The sequence below is a fragment of the Felis catus genome, chromosome X (genome assembly GCF_018350175.1).
Source record: "Felis catus isolate Fca126 chromosome X, F.catus_Fca126_mat1.0, whole genome shotgun sequence".
In the NCBI taxonomy this organism is placed as follows: domain Eukaryota; kingdom Metazoa; phylum Chordata; class Mammalia; order Carnivora; family Felidae; genus Felis; species Felis catus.
The window spans coordinates 83246771-83264355 of NC_058386.1; positions in this window are offsets into that span (position 1 = coordinate 83246771).

The window sequence follows — 17585 nt, forward strand, 5'->3', positions numbered from 1 at the left end:
TGATGATCACTGGGTGTTGTAAGTAAGTGATGAATCACTGAATTCTGCTCCTGAAATTAACATTGCACACCGTATTTTAACTAACATTTAAATTAAATAAATAAATAAATAGGATCTTGGAGATCTTTCCATATTAAAAAAAAATAAGTATGTGTTTTTGTTCATTTGTTTTGTTTTGTTTTGTTTTTTAGATTCCACATATAAGTGAAATCATATGGTATTTGTCTTTCTTTCTCTGATATTTCACTTAGCATAAAGCCTTCTAAGTCCATCCAGGTAGACCAAATGGCAAGAGCTCATTATTTTTCATAACTGAGTAACTACATATATATATATATATATATATATATATATATATATATATATAGTTTCTTCTTGAAATTGAATTGCTGATTCAATTTCATTATTATTCATTGGTCTGTTCAAACTTCCTATTTCATCCTAGTTCAGTTTTGGAAGATTGATAAAATTATTGGCTAATTTATTCCTAACATTTAATTCTTTCTGTTACTTTGTTATTAGCATGTAGAAATGCAAGATTTCCACATATTGATTTCGTATCCTGCAAATTTACTGAATTCACTTCTCAGCTTGAAGAGTTTCCAGGTGGAGTCCTTAGGATATTCTATAAATAGTATCATGTCATCTCCCAAAAGTGGAAGGTTTACTTCTTCCTTACTAATTTGAATGACTTTTTTTGTCTTTTTCTTGTCTGAATGCCATGGCTGGAATTTCCAGTATTGGGTTGAATAAAAGTGCTTAGAGTGGACATCCTGTTCTTGTTCCAGTCTTAGAGGAAAAGCTTTAAGTTTTCGCCATTGACCCCAATGTTAACTGTGGATTTCTTATACATGGTCTTTATTATCTTGAGGTATGTCCTCTCTACACCCCCTTTGTTGAGAGTTTTTATCATGAATGGATGCTGTATGTTATCAAATTATTTTTCTGCATCTATTGAGAAGATCACATGATTTTTATCCTTTCTGTCATCAATGTGATGTATTGATTAACATGGAATGATTTGCAAATATTGTACCACACTTGCATTCCTGGAATAAATCTTACTTGATCACGGTGAGTGACTTTTTTAATGAACTATTGAATTCGGTTTACTAATATTTTGTTGCTCAGGACTTTTGCATCTATGCTCATCATATATATTTGCTGGTAGTTTTTCTATTTCTTGCTCTTGCTTTCACTATCTTTGTAGTGTATTTTTTAAGTTTATTTATTTATTTTGAAAAACAGAGAGAGCTGGGGGTGGGCAGAGAGAGGGAGAGAGAAAAAATCCCAGGCATGCTTCATGCTTATATCCTTTCCCCCCCACCCCCGCCACCGATGTGGGGCTGGAACTCACAAAACGTGAGATCACGACCTGAGCTGAAATCAAGATTCGGATGGTTAACTGACTGAGTCACCCAGGTGCCCCTGTAGTATGTTTTTCTTGTTTTGGTATCAGGGTTTTTGCTGGCCTTTTAGAATGAATATGGACATTTTACATTCTCTCCTATTGTTTGGAATAGTTTGAAAAGAATAGTTATTAAGTCTTCATTAAGTATTAGTAGAATTCACCTCTGAAGCCATCTAGTCCTGGACTTTTGTTTGTTGGGAGCTTTAAGATCACTGATTTGATTTCATGTCTGTTAACTGGTCTGTTCAAACTCTCTATTTCTTTCTGGTTCATTTTTGGAAGACTGTATGTCTCTAGGAATTGATCCATTTCTTCTAGATTGTCCAATTTGTTGCCATATAATTTTTCATAATATACTCTTATGATCCTTTGTATTTCTTTGGTTTCCGATTTGTTTCTCCTCCTTCATTTCTGCTTTTATTTCTTTGAATCCTTTCTCTTTCTTTCTTGTTGAGTCGGGCTAAGGTTTGCAGTGTTATTTTTGATAGAATCAACTGCTGGTCTTATCAATCTTTTCTATTTTTTTATTTGTTTGTTTGTTTGTTTGTTTTTAGTCTTTATTTCACTTATTTGCACTCTAATCTTTACTATTTCCTTTCTTCTACTAGCTTTGGACTTCTTTTTCTAGCTACTTTAGGTGTAGAGTTAGGTTGTTTCCTTGAGATTTTTCTTGCTTGTTGAGGTAAGCCTGTATCACTGTAAACATCCTTCTTAGAACTGCTTTTGCTGCATCCCAAAGATTTTGGATTGTTGTGATTTCATTTTCATTTGTTTCCACATTTTTTAAATATCCCCTCCGATTTTTTTGGTTGGGACACCCATTGTTTAATAGCATGTTGTTTAGCTTCCATGTATTTGTTTTCTCTTCAGATTTTTCCTGTAACTTATTTCTAGTTTCATACTGTTGTGCTTAGAAATGATGTTTGATATGCTCTCAATTTTCTTAAATTTGAGACTTGTTTTGTGGCCTAACATGGGATCTATCCTGAAAAATATTCCATGTGCACTTGAAAAGTTTGTGTATTCTTCTGGTTTTGAATAGTATGTTCTCTATATATCTATTAATTCCATCTGGTGAATTGTGTCACTCAAAGCTACTGTCTCCTCATCAATTTTCTGGCTGTGTGATTTATCTATTGATATACATGGGGTGCATCCATAGCTGTGCCAGAAAGACAGATTGCAAACACCTAGTCTGACTGTTGGACTCCCCCCCCCCCCACCAACCAATGAAAGCCTCTCAGTTGGCCATGCACCAAGCAAGACCTGCTATTCAGTGCACCAGAAACTATGGCAGAGAGGGTAATGGCAGACAGCTAGCCGGCATGCTGCCCTACCCACCTACCTGCCTATAGCAACCTCAGATAGGCTAATCAGCTACACATGGCACAAAGTCTGCCAGTGCACCCACAGCAGGCAAAGTGGATCATTGCAGCAGCTTGGCTGAAGGCAAATATGGCTCAGCCAAAACAGTAGAGCACGTGAAGACCACCTAAGAAGTACCCTTGGGGTTCCTGGTTCTAGTGGCTGGGAGGATTGTGGTACAGGGTACCACAAGAACTCTTCTACAGAAGGCCACTCCCTTCAAGACCAGGAGATGTAGATGACCTCCCTAATGCATAGAAAAAAAACACAGAGAGTTAGAGAAGACAGGACTATATCTCAAGTGCAGAAACAACAGAAAAATCACAGCAAATGAGCTAAATGAAATGGAGATAAATAACACACCCCATAAAGAATTCAGAGTAATGGTCATAAAGATGACCCACTGGACTTGAGAAATGAGTGGATGAACTCAGTCAGAACTTCAACAAAGATATAAAAACACAAAAAGAACCAGTCAGAGATGAAAGAGTCAATAAGTACAAAAAATACATCACAAGGAATCAACAACACATTACAGGATGAGGAAGATCAGATTTATGTTTGTTTTAAACTCTTTTTTCTGCACTCAGAAACATAATTGCAATTTTGCAAATGAGGGAATTGAGTAACTGTGAGCTGAAACAAAAGTCATCAAGCTCCTCCTGTTTGTAAGTAGAGAACTAGGGTTTAATCCTCGTCTGTTCCCAGAGCACACAGTTATAACCAGTACACTTAGGAAGAAGAGTAAGACTCCGGGTGCCTGGGTGACACAGTTAGTTAAGCATCCGACTCTTTTTCTTTTTTAATTTTTTTTAATGTTTATTTATTTTTCTGACAGAGACAGAGACAGAATGCGAGTGGGTTAGGGGAAGAGAGAGAGGGAGACACAGAAGCAGAAGCAGGCTCCAGGCTCTGAGCTGTCAGCACAGAGCCTGACACGGGGCTCGAACTCACGAGCTGTGACATCATGACCTGAGCCGAAGTCGGACGCTCAACCGACTGAGCCACCCAGGTGCCCCAAGCATCTGCCTCTTGATTTCAGCTCAGGTCATGATCTCATGGTTCATGGAGTTGACCCTAATGTCTGGCTCTGCGCTGACAGCATGGAGCCTGCTTGGGATTCTCTCTCTCTCACTCTTTCTCTGACAATCCCTCACTCTCTCTGTCTTTCAAAATAAATGAATTTCTAATTTTTTTTTTTTTTTAAGGAAGAAGCATAAGAGTCTGTCAGCTTATGGTGAATGATGTTAGGTTGGAGCCATATCTTGATGGTGTCAAAAAGAAAACTACAGGCCCAGGATGGAATCATTTATGCTAGCCCAAGTCACAGAACTGGGCTTAATTACTAACCTAGTGACAACTTCAAACTCCCCTAGAAATGTGATTTCAACTTGTCAGTCAGGAATTTTCTTGTCATCACCAGTAAGGTAATCTGTCGCAAGACAACTAGAGTTGCTCATTGCTACTGCATTCTTCATTGTTTCTTGTGCTGTTCAGTTCACGGAGCCTGTAAGTATGTATTATAATTTTTAGGAGAATATACATCATCTCCTTCCATCCTAGACTACCCCTCTGTCACCTTATATGTACTGATTCTTTTATCAATTTCTGTTTTAAACTTCCAATTTTTAAAAAATATAATGAATTACAGGGGCACCTGGGTGGCTCAGTCAGTTAAGCATCTGACTTTGGCTCAGGTCATGAACTTGTGGTTCGTGGGTTTGACCCCCATGTGGGGCTCTGTGCTGACAACTCAGAGCCTGGAGCTTGCTTTGTATTATGTGTCTCTCTCTGCCTCTGCCCCACTCACACTCTGTCTGTCTCTCTCAAAAATAAATAAAAACGTTTATAAAAAAGAGAAAAGAAATAGAATCAATTACAATATACCTGCTAGTTTCCTGCCCTGTGCATAGGTAAAAGGTAGCATATTATGCACAATTGATCTTCAATACACATTTATGACAAAAAGAAAATGAATTTGATAAAACATATCAATAAAAGGAAGGATAAATACTATGTGGTCATTTCACCAGATGCAGAAAATGCATTTGACACGGTATAACATCCATTCATGATAAAGACCCTCAACAAAGTGGAATTAGAGGGAACATACCTCAATATAATAAAGACCATATATGACAGACACAGAGCTAACATTATATCAATGGTGAAAAACGGAAAACATTTCCCCTAAGGTCAGGGACAAGACAAGGATATCCACTCTCACCATTATTATTTAACAAAGTATTAGTAGTCCAAGCCACAGGAGTGAAGAGGAAGGAAAACAAAGGCATCCAAATTATAAAAGAAGAAGTAAAATGTTTACAATTTTCAGACTACATGATGCTATATACAGAAAACACTAAACACTCCACTGGGGTGGGGGGAAACTACTAGAACTGGTAAATGAATTTAGTAAGGTTTCAGGATACAGAGTCACCATATAGAAATCCATAGCATTTTTTTTTACTGAAAACTATGTTTTCTTATTTTTGAGTAAACTATGGAGTGATGCTTCAGACTGAATAAATATGGATACAAATTTGTCCTATCTTTGCCATATGGCTATTATTGTTTTAGTGTGAAATTTATTGGCAAATTGCTTTCCATACAACACCCAGTGCTCAGCCCAACAGGTGCCCTCCTCAATGCCCATCACCCACTTTCCCTCCCTCCCACCCCCCATCAACCCTAAGTTTATACGCAGTTTTTAATGGCATTTTATATTCCAAAATGAAGCAAAAGAAAGAGAAGTTAAGAAAGCACTCCCATCCATATCACAAGAAAGATAATAAAATACCCAGGGGTAACTTCACTCGATAAAATATTGAAAAAAAATATATCGAAAACAACACAAACAATTGGAAAGATATTCCATCCTCATGGATTGGAAGAAAAAGTGTTATTAAAATGTCCATACTACCCAAAGCAATCTATAGATTTAAGACATTCCCTTTGAAAATACCAACACAATTTTTCACAGAAGTAGAACAAATAATCCTAAAATTTGTATGGAACCACAGAAGACTCTGAATAGCCAAAACAATCTTGAAAAAGAAAAGCAAAAATTGGAGGCATCACGTTTCTGGACTTCAAGTTATATTACAGAGCTGTAGCCATGAAAGCAGTGTGATACTGGCACCAAAACAAAACAAAACAAAACAAAACAAAACAAAAACACATACATGGATGGAATACAATAGAAAATCAGAAAAACTAATGTGTCTATGGTCAATTAATCCTTGACAAAGGAGGAAAGAATATGCAGTGGGGGTAAAAAATAAAAAAGCGTCTTCCAGAAATGATGTTGGGAGAACTGGATGGCTACAAGGGAAATGAGGAAAATGTTCCACTGGCCTACACCATGCCAAGATACATTCAAAATGAACTAAGTACCTAAATGTGAGACTGTCAACTATAAAAATCTTAGAAGGCAACAGAGGCAGTAATTTCTCCAACAACATAGCAACAACATATGTCTCCAACAACGACATAGCAACATTTTCTAGATATAAGTTCTGAGGCAATGGAAACAAAAGCTGGAACAAACTACTGTGACTTCATCAAAATATAAAGCTTCTGCACAGTGAAGGAAACAAACAACAAACCTAAAAGACAACCTACAGAATGGGAGAAGATATTTGCAAATGACATGTCTGATTAAGGGTTAGTATCTAAAACATATGAATCATGTACACATATCAAAACCCAAAAAAATAATCCAATTAGACAGTGGGCAGGGGACATGAACAGATATTTCTCCAATGGAGATATTCACTTGACCAAACACACAGATGAAAAGATATTCAACGTCACTCATCATCAGGGAATTGCAAATCAAAAGCACAATGATATATCACCTTAACCTATCACAATGGCTAAAATCACAAACACAAGAACCAACAATTGTTGTAGAGGATGTGGAGAAACAGGAAACCTCATGGACTGTTGGTGGAAGTGCAAACTGACGCAGCCACTGTGGAAAACGGTATGAAGGTTCCTCATGCACTAGCGCGTATTTACCCAAAGAAAACAAAAGTACAATTCAAAGGGATATATGCACCCCTACATTTCTTGCCACGCTATTTACAACAGGCAAAGTATGGAAGCAGCCCCAGTATCCATCAACAGATGAATGAATAAAGAAGATGTAGTTTATAAATATATACAAAGGAACATTACTCAGCCATTAAAAAGAATGAAATCTTGTCATTTGCAGCAACATGGATGGAGCTAGATTGTATTATGCTAAACCAAATAAGTCAGTCAGAGAAAGACAAATACCATCTGATTTCACTCATAGATGGAATTTAAGGGGAAAAATTGAGCAAAGGAAAAAAAAAAGAGTCAGACGAACCAAGAAATACACTATTTTTTACCTTGTTATTTTAATCCCAGTTAGTTATCTGAGTCTCTCTGATGACTTATTTCACTTTGCATTATACTCTTTATCTACATCCATGCCATTGCAAATGGCAAGATTTCGTTCTTTTTTTATGCCTGAATAACATTCCATTGGGTATATATACCACTTCTTCCATTTGTCTATCAATGGACACTTGGGAAGCATCCATATCTTGGCTATTGTAAATTCTACTGTTATAAACATAGGGATTCAGGTATCACTTTGAATTAATGCCTGTGTTATTTGGTAAATACGCAGTAGTGCAATGACTGGATCCTAGCATAGTTCCATTTTTAACTTTTTGAGGAACCACCATACTGTTTTCAATACGGGCTGCTCCAGCTTGCACTTCCCCCAACAGTGCAAGAGTGCTCCTATTTCTCCACATCCTTGCCAACACCTGTTGTTTCTTGTGTTGTTGATTTCAGCCACTCTGACTGGTGTGCAGTGATATCTCATTGTAGTTATTTGGGCAGGATATATATATATTTTTTAATTTACATCCAAGTTAGTTATCATATAGTAAAAATGATTTTAGTAGATTCCAGTGATTCATCCCTTGTGTATAACGCCCAGTGCTCATCCCAACAAATGTCTTTCTTAATGGCCCTTACTCATTTAGCCCATCCCCCCACCAACACCCACTCCAGCAACCCTCAGTTTGTTCTCTGTATTTAAAAGTCTCTTACATTTTGTCCCCCTCCTTCTTTTTATATTACTTTTGCTTCCCTTCCCTTATGTTCATCTGTTTTGTATCTTAAAGTCCTTATATGAGTGAAGTCGTATGATATTTGTCTTTCTTGTATTGACTAATTTCACTTAGCATAATACCCTCTAGTTCCCTCCACGTTGTTGCAAATGGCAAGATTTCATTCTTTTTGATTGCTGGGTAATATTCCATTGTGTGTGTGTGTGTGTGTATATATATATATATATATATATATATATATATATACCACATCTTCTTTATCCATTTATCCTTTGATGAATATTTGGGCTCTTTGCATACTTTGGCTATTGTCAATAGCGCCGCTATAAACATTGGGATGCACGTGCCCCTTTGAAACAGCACACCTGTATCCCTGTGGGGGATAAGATTAGCAATCCCCCAGGCCTACACCAATGAGTTTACAAGGCATAAAGAAACACAAAGTCAAAAAATGCTTACACCCGAGTTTGGGAAAAACAGATTGGCATTCCAAGAATAGGGAGGCACAAAGGTGCCAAGAATAGGGGTGTACAAAGGCACCCCAAAATAGGGAGGTGGTGATGAACCCCCAAAAATAGAGAGGGAAGGGCAAAGGCCTGAAATAGAATCGGTGCAAAGGTGCCCAATACATAGGAATAATGAGATTAGATATTCAGGGTGAAAGCACCCCAAGTTTAGTACTATAGCAGAAAGCTGCTTTCATAGAAGAATAGGGCCAGGTTAGGTAACTTGGTGAATTGGACTTTAAACCACTGTGCTGTAGGCAAAGCAGCCCAGAGTGGAGATGGTTAACAAAAGAAAAGGTGTCTTGTTAACCCTGAGGTTATTCCCCTTATCTGTCTCATCCCCTAAGCTGGCAAAGATAAACAGGCACAGCGTCTCCTGTCTGCTGTTAACAACCATCTACCCATGTTCCCGGCGCCTGGATTTTGCTTTATATTGACTCAAACCCCAAACACTGTATATCTTCAAGACCCCCTTTTCCCCCTCACATCCTCAAGTTAATGTTCACAGTTTCTTTGTCTTTTTTTGTGCACACCCATCACGTTTGTAAGCCTTCTGATCTGAATAAATACACGAGGCAAGGACCCTTCTTCAGGGCTCTTGTCTTTTTCCTGGACATTAGCCATCTCTTGTTTTAATCCTGCGTTCGCTCTTTTGCTAGACAAAAGAGAACTTTAGACTTAGAGTTTACGACCTAGCCCTTGGATAAATACCTCGTAGTGTAATTTCTGGGTTGTAGGGTAGTTCTATTTTTAACTTTTTGAAGAACCTCCATACTGTTTTCCAGAGTGGCGGCACCAGTTTGCATTGCCACCAGCAGTGCAAAAGAGATCCTCTTTCTCCACATCCTCACAAAAATCTGCTGTCGCCTGAGTTGTTAATTTTAGCCATTCTGACTGGTGTGAGGTGGCATCTCATTGTGGTTTTAATTTGTATTTCCCTTATGATGAGTGATGTTGAGCATTTTTTCGTGTGTCTGTTAGCCATCTCTATGTCTTCTTTGGAGAAGTTTCTATGCATGTCTCTTGCCCATTTCTTCACTGGACTATTTGTTTTTTTGTGTGTTTGAGTTTGATAAGTTCCTCATAGATTTTGGATACTAACCCTTTATCTGATATGTCATTTGCAAACATCTTCTCCCATTCTGTTGGATGCCTTTTAGTTTTGCTGATTGTTTCCTTCACTGTGCAAAATATTTTAATCTTGATTATGTCCCAATAGTTCATTTTTGCTTTTGTTTCCCTTGTCTCCAGAGATGTGTTGGGTAAGAAGTTGCTGCGGCCAAGGTTAAAGAGGTTTTTGCCTGCTTTCTCCTCCAGGATTTTGATGGCTTCCTGTCTTACATTGAGGTCTTTCATCCATTTTGAGTTTATTTTTGTGTATGGTGTAAGAAAGTGGTCCAGGTTCATTCTTCTGCATGTCGCTGTCCAGTTTTCCCAGCACCACTTGCTGAAGAGACTGTCTTTATTCCATTGGATATTCTTTCCTACTTTGTCAAAGAATAGTTGGCCATACGTTTGTGGGTCCATTTCTGGGTTCTCTATTCTGTTCCATTGATCTGAATGTCTGTTTTTGTGCCAGAACGATACTGTCTTGATGATTACAGCTTTGTAATAAGTCTCGAAGTTGGGGACTGTGATGCTTATGGCTTTGGTTTTCTTTTTCAGGATTGCTTTGGCTATCTTGCATCTTTTTTTGCTTCCACACAAATTTTAGGATTGTTTGTTCTAGCTCTGTGAAGAATGCTGGTTTTATTTTTATAAGGATTGCATTGAATATGTAGACTGCTTTGGGTAGCATTGACATTTTAACAATATTTGTTCTTCCATTCCATGAGCATGAAATGTTTTCCCTTTTAACCGTGTGTGTCTTCTTTAGTTTCTTTCATAAGCTTTCTATAGTTTTCAGTGAATAGGTTTTTCACCTCTTTGGTTAAGTTTATTCCTAGGTATTTAATGGTTTTTGGTGTAATTGTAAATGGGATCAATTCCTCGATTTCTCTTTCTGTTGCTTTATTATTGGTGTATAAGAATGCAACCAATTCCTGTGCATTGACTTCACACCCTGCAACTTTGCTGAATTCATGGTTCAGTTCTAGCAAGTTTTTGATTAATTTTTTGGGATTTCCATGTAGATTATCATGTCATCTGCAAAGAGTGAAAGTTTGACTTCCTCCTTGGCAATTTGGATGCCTTTTGTTCCTTTGTGTTGTCTGATTACTGAGGCTAGGTCTCCCAATACCGTGTTGAATAACAGTGGCGAGAGTGGACATCCCTGTCGTGTTCCTGACCTTAGGGGGAAATCTCTCAGATTTTCCCCATCGAGAATGATATTAATGGTGGTTCTGTCATATATAGCTTTTATGCTCTTGAGGTATGATCCTTCTATACCTACTTTCTTGAGTGTTTTGATCCAGAAAAGATGCTGTATTTTGTCAAATGCTTTCTCTGCACCTATTGATAAGATCATGTGGGTCTTGTCCTTTCTTTTATTGATGTGATGTATCACATTGATTGTTTTGTGGATATTGAACAGGTTTGCATCCCTGGTACGAATCTCACTTGGTCTTGGTGAATAATTCTTTTAATGTATTATTGGGTCCAGTTGGCTAATATCTTGTTGAGGATTTTTGCATCCATGTTCATCAGGAAAATTGGTCGATAGTTCTCCTTTTTACTGGGGTCTTTGTCTGGTTTTGGAATGAAGGTAATGCTGGCCTCATAGAATGACTTCGGGAGTTTTCCATTTTTATTTTTTGGAACAGCTTCAAAATAATCGGTGTTAACTCTTCTTGAAAGCTTTGGCAAAATTCCCCTGGGAAGCCATCCAGCCCTGGACTCTTGTTTTGGGGAGATTTATTTTTATTATTAATTCGATTTCTTTACCCCTTATGGGTCTTCTCAAATTTTCTTTTTGTTCTTGTTTCAGTTTTGGCAGCCTATATGTTTCTAGAAATTTGTCCATTTCTTCCAGATTGTCCAATTTATTGGGGGTATAATTGCTCCTAATATTCTCTTATTGTTGTTTGTATTTCTGCAGTGTTGGTTGTGATCTCTCCTCTTTCATTCTGTGTTTTATTCATTTGGGTCCTTTCCTTTTTCTTTTTGATCAAACTTGCTAGGAGTTTATCAATTTTGTTAATTCTTTCAAGAGACAGCTCCTGGTTTCATTGATCTGTTCTATTATTTTGTTTAGTTTTTTCATTTCGATGGCATTGATTTTCTGTTCTAATCTTTATTATTTCCCGTTTTCTGCTAGTTTTGGGGTTTTATTTGCTGTTCTTTTTCCAGTTCTCTCAGGTTTATGGTTAGATTGAGCATCTGAGACCTTTCTTATTTCTTTAAGAATGTCTGGATTGCTATATACTTCCTTCTTATTACTGTCTTTTCTGCATCCCAGAATTTTTGGGCTGTGGTATTATCATTTTCATTGGCTTCCATGCACTTTTCAATTTCCTCTTTAACTTCTTGGTTAGCCCATTGATTCTTTAGTAGGCTGTTCTTTAGTCTCCAAGTATTTGCTGTCTTTCCAATTTTTTTCTTGTGGTTGATTTCGAGTTTTATAGCATTGTGGTCTGAAAATATGCAAGGTATGATCTCGATCTTTTTGTACTTGCTGAGGGCTGATTTGTGATCCAGTATGTGATCTATTCTGAAGAATGTTCCATGTGCACTGGAGAAGAATAAGTAGTCTGCTGCTTTAGGATGAAATGTTCTGAATTTATCTCCTTAGTCCACCCAATCCAGTATGTCATTCAAAGCCATTGTTTCCTTGTTGGTTTTCTGTTTAGATGATCTGCCCATTACTGTAAGTGGGGTGTTGAAGACCCCTACTATGATGGTATAATTATCAATGAGTTTCTGTATGTTTGTGATTAATCTATTTATATATTTGTGTACTCACACGTTTGGAGAATATATATTTACAATTCTTAGATCTTCTTGGTGGATAGACCCTTTAATTATGATATAATGCCCTTCTTCATCTCCTGTTACAGTCTTTATTTTAAAGTCTAGATTGTCTGATATAAGTATGGCTACTCTGGCTTTCTTTTGTTGACCATTAGCATGATAGATGGTTCTCCATCCCCTTACTTGCAATCTGAAGGTGTCTTTAGGTCTAAAGTATGTCTCTTGTAAACAGAATATAGATGGATCTTGTTTTCTTATCCATTCTGCTACCATAGATATCTTTTGATTGGAGCATTTAGGCCATTGACATTTAGAGTGAGTACTGAAAGATATGAATTTATTGCTATTATGTTGCCTGTAGAGTTGGAGTTTCTGGTGGTGTTCTCGGTTCATCTCTAGTCTTTGTTGTCTTTGCTCTCTTTGCTTTTGTTTCATCTTTTCTCCACTCAGAAAGTCCCCCTTAAAATTTCTTGCAGGGCTGGTTTAGTGGTCACGAACTCCTTTATTTTTTGTTTCTCTGGGAAATTTTTATCTCGTCTTCTGTTTTGAATGACAGCCTTTCTGGGTAAAGAATTCTTCGTCACATATTTTTCCAATTCAGCACATTGAATATATCCTGCCACTCCTTTCTGGCCTGCCAAGTTTCTGTGGATAGGTCTGCTGCAAACCTGACCTGTCTTCCTTTGTGTATTAAGGACTTTTTGTCCCTTTCTGCTTTCATGATTCTTTCCTTCCCTGAGTATTTTGTGAATTTTACTATGATATGCCTTTTTGATGGTTGGTTTTTGTTGAATCTAATGGGAGTTCTCTGTGCATCCTGGATTTTGCTGTCTGTGTCTTTCCCCAGGTTAGGAAAGTTTTCCACTATATTTACTCACATAAACCTTCTACCCTATTTTACCTCTCTTCACCTTCTGGGACCCTTACTATTTGGATGTTATTCCTTTTTAATGAGTCACTGAGTTCTCTGATTCTTATTGTCATGCTCTTTTGCCTTCGTTTCCCTCTTTTCTTCTGCTTCATTATTCTGCATAAGTTTGTCCTCTATATCGCTGATTTGCTGCCCTGCTTCATTCACTCTTGTCACCGTAGCATCCATTAGAGATTGCATGTCTAAAAAGAAAAAAAAAGGGGGGGGGGGAGGAAAACCTGTGAAAGTTTAAAAAAATGAATACAATAAAATAAAATGATGAAAGTAAAATGGAATTTTTAAAATTTACAAAAAGTAAATAGTATAGGAGAAAAATGAAAGAATTTTTTTTTTATAAAAACAGAAACTAAAAATATTTTTTCTCCTTCTGTAATTAAGAATAAGAAAAGAAAAATAAAAAAAAAATGACTGCATGGACCAGCAAACGGAATGAAATAAAATTTTGATTACATCCAGTTCCCCCTAGAAGTTAAACTATGAAGCACTTCACAGTCTGTAAACTAAGCAGGTGGATAGACTTGTGGCCTTCCTCTAGAGCTTGGTTGTCCCAGCTGGATGGAGCTTGGTTTAGCAGCTCTGTTCTCTACTGGATTGTGCTTCTTAGTTTACTGGGGTGGATCTTTGTGGCGTGTGTGTGTGTATATGCATGTGTGGGAGGGGTGAAACTGGTGTCTCCCAGCTATCCAGTCTCTAGCATCAGAACTCTGTGCTCTCTCTGACCAGCAATCAAGCACCCCTCCTTTGTCTCCAGCTTCTGTCCACTCCCCACTTCTACACTGTCCATAACCAAGCCTTCAGCCTGCCAGGCGGTACCTCCTTCCCAAGTTTTATCTCAGATGGGGCTGTGTTTCCAAACCCTTCACTTTAAATTAAAAAAATAATAATAATAATTTTTTTTAAATTTCATTTTGAGACAGAGAGAGACAGAGCATGAGCACAGGATGGGCAGAGAGAGAGGGAGACACAGAATCTGAAGCAGGCTCCAGGCTCTGAGCTGTCAGCAAAGAGCCTGACGCGGGGCTTAAACTCACAGACTGTGAGATCATGACCTGAGCTGAAGTCCGATGCCCAACCGACTGAGGCATCCAGGCACCCCTCAAGCCCTTCACTTTTGAGGGCCCTGTGGCTTTGACTCGCTCAGATCCTCTGGGAGAGGGTCTCACCAGGCAGTGGCCGAGTACCAGCCTGCCCCCAGGAATGTTCGCATGACCACAATGCTGCAGATGCCCGAAGACTATGACTGGGTGCAAGCCCACCCCAGAAAAATTTCCTGTGATCGTATAGCAGCAGCATTTCAGGGATTATGGTAAATCACAACACACACCTGGTGCCAGGCTTCACCCTTAGAGTCCTTATTCCAACACCAATAAACGTGGCTGTTCTCTGGGATCCACTGGGACCTTTGCCTGTGGGGAGGCCACACAGCCTCTACCAAATCTCCTCCCAGCAGTGGAACCCCCTCTCCCCTTGTGGCCTGAGGACCTCTCTGACCTTGGTGTCTGCTCCTGGTGATTCACCCCTCTCACCAGAGCTCTACCCAGTATGGAGCTGCTGAGTTTCAGACTCTGCCCTCCACTGTTTATAGCTTCTTAAAGGTATTTAAACCCCTCTCCTTTCTCCATTCTCCTTTCTTCTTTCTCCCTTTCTTGTTCAGTCCCTTATGGGTGTTTCCACTCTTTCTCTTTCTCTCCAGCTGCTTTCGGAGGAAGTGCTTTTCCTGTACTCTCCCCTGTCTCCATCCTCTCTCGGCAATTAAAAACAGCTCCCTACCTTCCTCGGCTTCTATCTCCCCCAGTTCACCTCTCCGTGCCATGTACCTGCCATGTTCTGTGGTTCAAGTGGTGCAGATTGTATTGTTAATCCTTAAATCAGTTTTCTAGGTGTGCAGGTGTGCAAAATGGTTCGGTGCTGCACTAGCTGCATTTCAGAGATGAGAGATGTAAAAAACTTCCATGCTGTTCTGCCATCTTGGCCCCTCCCTCTCATTATAGTTTTGATTTGCATTTTCCTGGTGATAAGTCATGATAAGCAACTTTCCATTGATGTGTTTGCCATCTATCTTCTTTGGTGAAATGTCTGTTTATGTCTTCTGCCCATTTTTTTTTAATTGAATTATTTGGTTTTTTGGGTGTTGGCTTTCATAAGTTCTTTATATATTTTGGATATTAACCTTTTATTAGATATGTCACTTGCAAACACCTTCTCCCATTCCATAGGTTGCCTTCAGTTTTGTTCATTGTTTCCTTCTCTATACAGGAGCTTTATATTTTGATGAAGTCAAAATAGTTTACTTTTGCATTCGTTTCCCTTACCTCACGAGATATATCTAGGAAGAAGTTGCCTGGGCCAATGTCAAAGATGTTTCTGCCTGTGTTCTCTATGATTTTTGTGGTTTCTGGTCTCACGTTTAGGTCATTGCTATTTTTTGAATTTGTCCTTGTATGGTGTAAGAAAGTGGTCCGGTTTCTTTCTTTGGCATGTTAACATCCAGTTTTGCCACCACAATTTAATGAAGACACTGTCTTTTATCCATTGGATATTTTTTTTCCTATTTTGTTGAATATCAATTGACCATATAGCTGTGGGGTCATTTCTGGCTTTTCAATTCTGTTCCATTTTCTATGTGTCTATTTCAGTGCCAGTACCATACTGCCTTGATCACTACAGCTTTGCCATATAGCTTGATTTCTGGAATTGTGATGCTTTTCTTTTTCAAGGTTGCTTTGGCTTTTCAGGATCTTTTGTGCTTTCATCCAAATTTTAGGATTGTTTTTTCTACCTCTGTGAAAAATGCTCCTGATGTTAAGATAAGGATTGCATTAAATTGGTCATGTTGTAGACACTAATTCTAAAGTTCTTTCTTGTATATCAAGAAATCAGGATGCAGGAATAAAAGCGAGAGATGGCTAATGTCCAGGGAAAGACAAGAGTCCTAAATAAGGATCCTTTCCACATTTTTATTAGGATCAGAAGGCTTACAAACATGGTGATGGATGTGCACAAAGAGACAATGGTTCTGTGTACATTAACGCATGGACGTGAGGGAAAGGGGGTCTTGAAGACATTCGGGGTTAAGGGTTTGGGTTAATACAAAACAAAATCCTGGTGCTGGGCAGCTGGGCAGAAGATTGTTTACAGTGGACATGAGGCACTGCCTCTGCTTATCTTAGGTAGCCTAGGGGTTGAGACAGGACACGTGACCTCAGGGTTAACAAGGCACCTTTCTTTTGTTAATCATCTCTGCTCTGGACAGCTTCACCCATAGCACAGAGCAGTGGTCCATAGCCCAATTTACCCATTTACTTAACTTGGTCCGTCCTTCCTGTGAAAGCAGTTTTCTGCTACGGTACTAAATTGGGGGCAATTTTGCCCTGAACTCCTGGGGGGGGGGAGAAAGAGAGAGAGAGAGAGCCCCCTCCTCTCGCTCTTCCCCCCACCCCGCTCCTAATCTTGTTTATTTCATATACCTATGTTCTATATTGGGGCCTTTGCCCTGCCCTCTCTATACTGGGGCTTCTGCCCCGCCTTCTCTATACTTATTTACCTAATCTTGTTTACCCAAACTTGGGTGTGAGCATCCTATGGCTTTGTAATTCTTTATGCCTTGTTAACCCATTGGTATAAACCCAGGGAATTTCTAAGCTTATTCCCCACAGTTTCACCTTTTTTGTTTCTTTGGTTCTTCTAGTTTTGTGTTTGAGGGCCGTCATGATAAGCGCCTGGTCCTTGTTTTGCTTTTGGATGGCTTGAAGAGTGGTTCTGCAAAGACACAAAAAGAGGCATAGTGAAAGCATTCCACTTCCCCAAGTTACCCAGAATTTGAGATGGGTGCTAGCCGCAAGTGAGAAAGGATTTACATCACGCCACATTCCCAAGGAATCAGCCCATTTATTTTTAAGCCTATCCTCTGCATATTGTAGCTGTTGGCGCAAAGTCATATCTAAATCTTCTATATTGTCAGAGGGGTGGGAAGAAAAGACACGGCGGAGGTGTGTCTGGACAGGACAGCTTCCCAAGCCAGGGGATGACTATAAGGAATGCCAGTCATGCAGATATGCTGGTAGTTAGGGTCACAGGGCAGCTTAGAGTGAAGTAACAAGGCCTCTTGTTGTTGCAGGGAGTATGGCCAGAGTCGCAAAAAATGAGTCTGCAAACAAAGTGCAGTTAAGTGAAGATCCTCATACTCCAGTCTGAATGAGGTCCCGACTCCAGAATGAAGCTTCTTTTTATTAGGATAATTGCTAAAGACTACGTGCATAAAGTCAGCTAAGCAAGTGTGTTAATCAATCTAATGGTTTAGCTTTTCAAGGTTGAATTTCAAGTTACTTGGTTTCTATAACGCTAGGAAG